The sequence below is a fragment of the Triticum aestivum genome, chromosome 3B (assembly GCF_018294505.1).
Source record: "Triticum aestivum cultivar Chinese Spring chromosome 3B, IWGSC CS RefSeq v2.1, whole genome shotgun sequence".
Taxonomy (NCBI): Eukaryota; Viridiplantae; Streptophyta; class Magnoliopsida; order Poales; family Poaceae; genus Triticum; species Triticum aestivum.
In genome coordinates this window covers 185,969,357-185,977,870 of record NC_057801.1, presented here as the reverse complement: position 1 = coordinate 185,977,870, position 8,514 = coordinate 185,969,357, and the positions used below count along the sequence as shown (strand labels likewise).

Genomic DNA, 8,514 nt, shown 5'->3' with positions numbered 1-8,514 from the left:
CAATAATAAAATTGTTGTTTTATATTTCCTTATTTCATGATAAACTAGCGGTGTGACCCGCGCATTTGCGCGGCTAGCTTCCTTGTGTATGGTAAGTTATGTATGTAAGATATTGTTATGTTAGTAGACATAAATTTTGTATTATAGTAAAGCTTGAATTGTTTGTTGAATGCCAATTTTTTCAGTTTTATATTGAATTTTAAAATACTATATTGGACTAATTTGCTACTTTGTTGAATGCCAATTTGGAAGTCATCATTTGTCTTACATTTATAATGTCATACACATTTGCGCGGCGAGATTTATAGTGTATTTTTTTGTGTAGTTCTAACTTATTTTTATTATACATTAGTTCTTAGCATGTTATTAGATTGACATTTCAAAGAAAAAAAACATACCAAAATTACATGGTATTGAACTTATTGGTCCTAGCGTGAACTACCATTCACTTCAATTTAGTTGTAAACAATTGTAGTTTGGTAAGAAGTTCTATTAAATAGAGTTTGTCATTGCAAATATTTGGTGCGTGACAGTAATAAAAGATCAATGACCAGTGGCCCACGGCCTAACATGTAGAACTATGATTTTTGTATTATTCTATTATAGTCTCCTTTTTCCTCTATCCTTTTATTTTATATTTCACCAAGTTTTCAATAACTGTTACAGAAAAATTAGAAAAAAAATTTATGACACCTTTAATTTGTATTTTTCAAATAACTTTTACATAAAAAATAAAACAAAATTATCAAGTACACTTGGACGACCGCGCAAATTTTTTTATATATGTTGGCTCATGTGTTTGAATTCAACCAAAAGAGATTATCATTTTGAAAAGTTGCAAATAAATATGATTGGTCAAATACGTTTTGGCTTTTTGCGGTTGCCTATGATATTTTGGTTTCATCCATGTAAATGATTTGGCTTCATTTTTTAAAAGAATATTATAATTGCATGTGCACTAACCTCCACATACACGCACATGGTTTTTTTAGCCTATTTGATTTCTAAAAGTATACATGGCTTATACGGAAAGCCTGATTTTTTTTTCTAATTTTGTTTACTAACTATTTTGAATGTGTCGTTCACTGGAGTAGATAAGCCGGGGGGTCATCTCTAATTTACTGGCTTATGCTGAGCTACTGTCTTAGAAAATTCTAAGCCCTACTTCACTTACCCCATCTATTAAGCCATCGTTGCGATGCTCCAGCCCACCTAGCGACCCAGGAAAAGTCGACATCATTTTTTTTTTACTCAAACCACACGCACATGTCATCCTCTACATAGAACTGTTGCTTTAGTTAAAAAGAAAAACTGCATCTTCCTCTCCTCTCAGTCGATCCCCTTTAGTCCTCCTCACCCACATGCGCCACCGGTTGTGATTAGCAGCCAGCGAAGTAAGATCTAGCTAATGTATTCCAGGAATCTAATTCCTGACATTCTCTGATGTCACTTCTCGCTACTGTTTTTATAGTTTCTCATCCTCAGGTACTAAACGCAAGCCCTAATCATGGCGACCTAGAATGGGGCACGCAGCAGAGGCAAACTTGTGTGGCTGGGTCTCAGCTCGATGGAGGAGGGCCATCAATGGGAGGGCAGCGTTTAGCCCAAAATTTGGTTGCCGAAGGGGAGGTTGATGTACACGTGCTGGATCTGCGGCACAATATAGAGGTTTTCCTTCCAGCTATTGTCAGGTATTGGTTGGCGGAGGTAGATGTGTAGAAGTAGATCGGGAGCCCCCGCAAAAAAAAGAGATTGGGAGAGAAATACTTAGTAAGATGAGAAGTGTGTCCGCTGGTAGAAGCGATTTGCCGGACTATATATTTTTATTCCTTCATAGAAACCGACTCTTTACAGGTGTTTTTTCCCAATTTGGACTAAAAAGTATATTATTTTGATTTGTTGTTGTCATATCTGAGAAAATATTACTTGTATGTATTAGTAATAGACAAAGCGAGAAGACTTGCATGTAGTATAAGAAGCTTAGTTCATATATATGTTGTTAAACAAACAATGGTTGATCATTTGCAGGCCAAGCTAATAACATTGGATGTTTTCTTATGCTTCTCATGAACTGAAAATGTTGTATGATATAGAAGTGCTATTGCCAGAAACATATATTGAAGAAGTTTTTTCCGAATAATTGCAATTTGACATGCATTGAATAGTGCTAACATTCGGACCCTTACTATCCAATAAGTATCATCCTTATCTTGACCAATGTCTAGTATTCTTAGGCTCTTTATTTGGGGAAATACATATAGTCCGACTTTCACAGGATAAGCTACTAATCAACTTATTTGTGGATAAGTGTGTTGTCTAATGGCTGCATTAACATTAGGTTTTCTTTGGCCATAATGGACATCTGAATCTTCATCTTCGACCCCTAGTAGTTATTTTTGGTTGAACTGGTTTTTGTTCTCTCGTACATCTTTTTCTTTTCCTTGTTGCACATTTGTCTCTGTTCATTTATCCCCTGAGCCATCAGATATTGAAATAGATCTTGGTATCCTTCTTTATCACGCGGAGCTCATGTGACGTTGATATTTTCTTCTTGACGCCCATCTTCATTTACTATTATCCAGTTTCTATCCGTAATTCCATTGTTTTGTGATAATCATCACATGGCATGTATGATAATTTAATATTTTCTTGCAGGAGATCTATTGTAGGCCTGTAGCTATGAACACATAATCAGAAAATTTACCCAGAAACTCAATGTTAGCATTGTGATAAAACTAAAACTCAATGCTAGCATTGTGATAAAACTAAGTGACACAAATACGTCAAATGTTACTTCATTATAATTGATATGAATCAAATATTCAAATGTCATTGCAGGTCTCAAGGGTCAGGTTTTCTTCGAAGATATCATATCTCAAAAGAACTCGGATGGATTACCTGATTTAGTAGGTTTTCTTGATTCATTGTAGTAAGTTCTTGTAATGCTCTGCTCCAGTAAAACATTTTTTTCTAGCATCCTTGAGTACTTTTATCTATTTCGATCATTTTAGGTACAATTTATTCTGCTGAGTGCCTACATTTATGGTTTGAGTTAAGAATAACTATTATTTACATTAGTGAGTTTACATGAGTCACAATTCGTCGACAAATAACAAAAAGATAGTGTCTCATACCTGTTAAGAAGTTCCTGATTCTTGGGTATGTCTAAACATTCTTGTGGCATCTGTTGACTTTAGATAAAAAAACTGTTAAGTCAACAGTGAATCTCTCCAACATTAGTTTTTTTTCATGAAAAGCGGAAGAGCATGTATATTACTGGACTTACCATTGAAAACCATTAGGAAGGTCACAATAATGATAGGTATATATATAAGTAATCTGGAATGTAAATTTGGAGATTAATTGTGGTAACCGTCAGAAAGAATAATTAGTTGTAAGTTGGTTTCAATACCTGGGCATTGTTTATCTTTCTCCGTTCTCGTAGGAATTATTTTTCCCCGTCTCGTAGCGTGTCCTTGGATAGAAATTCAAAACAGTAATCTAGATAAAAGTTCTGATGTTTCTTTCACTTTATTTGACATCTTACATGTAAAAAATATTTTCAATTGCATTGCTCACCAGGCTATATTTTATGGGTTAAAATTGCTAAGTTGCATATGTAGATCTCTGACTAAAAATGCTTTATAAATGCCTAGAGATTCTTCGAGACTGTAGCATGCATTGTATGCCCTGTTAGAACAATCAAAATATAATTAGATAGAATAATTCTCAGTTAAATATGTAAAGAATAAACATGTTCATCAACCAAGATCATGTCAAACCTCATAAGCTCATAAGTTGTAGAATTGTGTATTAGCTTCAAAAGCAACAGAAACATAGTTGCTGTTTAAGAAAGTACAGTTGATGATTTAATCCAGAATAAGTTAGTTCACTAAAAAATAGTTACCTGACTTGATGATTCAGGTGAGAAGCAACTCAAAAGGTTGGGGCATGACTTCATCCGGCATCGGCACCAAGTTGCACGTGAAACTTTGGTTTTTCCTGGCTTCGATCTTTATCAGGCATAGTATTGGCTGACTTTGATTTTTGTGATTGTGTTTTGGTCCTGTAGTTTGGGCTGGCTTCTACTTTCTTGGGTGTGTGCCTGGTTTGGCTGGCTAGATGTGTTTGGTTTTCCATGGTTGTGGAATTCTGTATGTTGTATCCTACTCCATAAATCTTATTTGCATGCACGCACCTGTCAGCAGTTTGGAATTGTGTCCACGTGAAGTGAGATTTCGTTTCCTAATGTATTTACATGTTGGAGTTGGAGTCGTGCTTGCCTCTAACTCTTGGGCGGAAAGACTCATATATTTCCTTGTCTTAAACACGTGTCCAGTGTCCAGTCTGTTTGGACGTGACAATAGTTGTACTAAAAGTTACGTGTTTTAAAGGATAGTTTATTCTTGTACATGCGTGTGCCTACGTGGTGATGCATGACTTTCTATCCTTGTTTCATCACATCCAAATCACGACATGTCTTTCCTATTGCAATAATGGTCTCAGATCAATGCATGCCTTCCAGTTCGCCTACGTTATCCCTAATTTTTTCTCTACGTTATGCTTCTATATGCATCTAACGTGACAACGTGAAAGTTCAATATTGTTGGTACATATATTTTTAGATATTACGTAAGAATCTTTAAATCTCAGCCATTGTTATTCTAATCAAACGGTGCAAAATAGATTAGCATATGTGGACGAACGTGATGACTTGTTTTACTCTTGTTTTAAGTATATAATATAATAGATGTTTATTATTCATGCTAGAATTGTATTAACCGGAAACTTGATACATGTGTGGATACATAGACAAAATACCATGTCCCTAGTAAGCCTCTACTAGACTAGCTCGTTGATCAAAGATGGTTAAGTTTCCTAACCACAGACATGTGTTGTCATTTGATAAACGGGATCACATCGTTAGGAGAATGATTTGATGGAGAAGACCCATTCGTTAGCTTAGCATTATAATCGTTCAGTTTTATTGCTATTGCTTTCTTCATGTCAAATACATACTCCTTCAACTATGAGATTATGCAACTCCCGGGTACCGGAGGAATGCCTTGTGGGCTATCCAACTTCACAACATAAGTGGGTGATTATAAATATGCTCTACAGGTATCTTCGAAGGTGTTTGTTGGGTTGGCATAGATCGAGATTAGGACTTGTCACTCCGAGTATCGAAGAGGTATCTCTGGGCCCTCTCGGTAATACACATCATAAGAATCCTTGCAAGCAAAGTGATTAGTGAGTTAGTTGTAGGATGATGTATTACAGAACGAGTAAATAGACTTGTTGGTAACGAGATTGAACTAGGTATGAAGATAACAACGATTGAATCTCGGGCAAGTAACATACCGATGACAAAGGGAATAACGTATGTTGTCAAAATGGTTCGATCGACAAAGATCTTCGTAGAATATATGGGAGCCAATATGAGCATCCAGGTTCCGCTATTGGCTATTGACCGGAGAGGTGTCTCGGTCATGTCTACATAGTTCTCGAACCCGTAGGGTCCGCACGCTTAACGTTCGATGATGATATTGTATTATATGAGTTATGTGGATTGGTGAATGTTGTTCAGAGTCCCAGATGAGAACACCGACATGACGAGGAGTGTCGAAATAGTCGAGAGGTAAAGATTGATATATTGGACGATAGTATTTGGACACTGGAAGTGTTCCGGACGGTATCGGGTACGTATCGGGTCATCGGAAGGGGTTCCGGGCACCCCCGGCAAAAGATATTGGCCTATTGGGCCAAGAGGGGAAACACACCAGCCACCAGGGGCTGGTGCCCCCCCCCCCATATGGGCCGAACCAGAGGAGAAGGAAAGAAGGGGAGGGAGAAAGGAAAGGGGATCGGGCTTCGGCCTCCCCCTTCCTTCCCTCCTCCCTCCTCTTTCCTTCCTCCTCCGGCATTTATGGAAGGGGGGAGGCCAAATTGGGGAGGACCCTGCTACTTCTTGAGCTTGCATTGGTTTTTCCCTTGAAGAGGAAAGGGTGATGTATCAAAGTAGAGTAATTATTTCCCTCAGTTTGAGAATCAAGGTATCAATCCAGTAGGAGACAACGCACAAGTCACCGAATACCTACACAAACAATCAACAAACTTACACCCAACGCGAAAAAGGGGTTGTCAATCCCTTCACGGTTACTTGCAAAAGTGAGATCTGATAGAGATAGATAAAAGGTAAAGTAAATATTTTTGTTATTTTTGGTTTATAGATCGGAAAGTAAAAGATTGCAAAATAGTAGATCGGAAACTAGTATGATGGAAAATAGACTTAATACGATGGAAAAGAGACCCAGGGGCCATAGGTTTCACTAGTGGCTTCTCTCAAGATAGAAAATAATATGGCGGGTGAACAAATTACTGTCGGGCAATTGATAGAAGAGCGCATAAATATGACGATATCTAAGGCAATGATCATGAACATACGCATCACGTCCGTGTCAAGTAGACCGAAACAATTCTGCATCTACTACTATTACTTCACACATTGACCGACTTCTGCCTGCATCTAGAGTATTAAGTTCATAAAGAACAGAGTAACGCATTAAGGAAGATGACATGATGTAGAGGAATTAACTCAAGCAATATGATGAAAATCCCATCTTTTTATCCTCGATGGCAACAATAAAATATGTGCCTTGCTGCCCCTCCTATCACTGGGAAAGGACACTGCAAGATTGCACCCAAAGCTAAGCACTTCTCCCATTGCAAGAAAAAACAATCTAGTAGGCCAAACAAAACCAATAATTCGAAGAGACTTGCAAAGATATCAAATCATGCATTTAAGAATTCAGAGAAGACTCAAATAATATTCATAGATAATATGATGATAAATCCACAATTCATCGGATCTCGGCAAACACACCGCAAAAGAGTATTACATTGAATAGATCTCCAAGAACATCGAGGAGAACATGGTATTGATAATCAAAGAGAGAGAGAAGAAGCCATCTAGCTACTAGCTATGGACCCGTAGGTCTGAGGTAAAATACTCACGCTTCATCGGATGGGCAATGGTGTTGATGTAGAAGCCCTCCATGATCAAATCCCTCTCTGGCAGGACACCGGAAAAGGCCCCTAGATGGGATCACGGGTACAAAAGGTTGCAGCGGTGGAAAAGTGTTTTTGTGGCTCTCCCTGATGGTTTTGGGGGTATAAGAGTGTATATGGGCGAAAGAATTAGGTCAAGAGACCTCCGAGGGGCCCACGAGGTAGGGGGCGTGCCCTACCCCCCTAGGTGCGCCCTCCACCCTCGTGGCCGCCTTGTTGCGTCTCCGACTTCATCTCCAAGTTTCCTAGTTTGCTTCTGGTCCAAGAAATATCATCGCGAAAGTTTTATTCCGTTTGGACTCCGTTTGGTATTCCTTTTCTGCAAAACTCTAAAATAGGCAAAAAAAACATAAACTGGCATTGGGCTCTAGGTTAATAGGTTAGTCCCAAAAATAATATAAAATAGCATATAAATGCATATAAAACATTCAAAACAGATAATATAATAGCATGGAACAATCAAAAATTATAGATACATTGGAGACATATCAAGCATCCACAAGCTTAATTCCTGCTCGTCCTCGAGTAGGTATATGATAAAAACAGACTTTTTGATGTGGAATGCTACCTAACATATTTATCCATGTAATTCTCTTGTGGCATGAATGTCCAGATCCGTAAGATTCAAAACAAAAGTTTAATATTGACATAAAAACAATAATACTTCAAGCATACTAATAAAGCAATCATGTCTTCTCAAAATAACATGGCCAAAGAGTTATCCCTACAAAATCATATAGTCTGGCTATGCTCTATCTTCATCACACAAAATATTTAAATCATGCACAACCCCGATGACAAGCCAAGCAATTGTTTCATACTTTTGATGTTCTCAAACTTTTTCAACTTTCACGCAATACATGAGCATGAGCCATGGATATAGCACTATGGTGGAAGAGAATATGGTGGTTGTGGAGAAGACAAAAAGAGGGAGATAGTCTTACATCAACTAGGCGTATCAATGGGCTATGGAGATGCCCATCAATAGATATCAATGTGAGTGAGTAGGGATTTCCATGCAACGGATGCACTAGATTTATACGTGTATGAAAGCTCAAAAAGAAACTAAGTGGGTGTGCATCCAACCCGCTTGCTCATGAAGACCTAGGGCAATTTGAGGGAGCCCATCATTGGAATATACAAGCCAAGTTCTATAATGAAAAATTCCCACTAGTATATGAAAGTGACAACGTAGGAGACTCCCAATCATGAAGATCATGGTGCTACTTTGAAGCACAAGTGTGGTAAAAGGATAGTAACATTGCCCCTTCTCTCTTTTTCTCTCTCTTTTTTCTGTTTGGGCCTTTCTCATTTTTTATGGCCTCTTTTTTTCGTCCAGAGTCTCATCCCGACTTGTGGGGGAATCATAGCCTCCATCATCCTTTCCTCACATGGGACAATGCTCTAATAATGAAGATCATCACACTTTTATTTACAACTCAAGAA

The 8,514-nt window shown here is 37.9% G+C and overlaps 1 long non-coding RNA gene across 2 annotated transcripts; it reads left to right on the top strand.

The window, feature by feature from the left end:
- Nucleotides 1-1,240: 1,240 nt before the first annotated feature.
- LOC123069285 (uncharacterized) lies at nt 1,241-4,193 on the top strand. Of its 2 annotated transcripts, none has more exons than XR_006432419.1 (4): nt 1,241-1,394; nt 1,486-1,691; nt 2,839-2,929; nt 3,925-4,193. It is a non-coding gene; the product is annotated as an uncharacterized lncRNA (long non-coding RNA). The 2 variants fall into 2 exon arrangements; XR_006432420.1 differs by having other exon boundaries at nt 1,252-1,394; nt 1,472-1,691.
- The last annotated feature ends 4,321 nt before the right edge of the window (nt 4,194-8,514 follow it).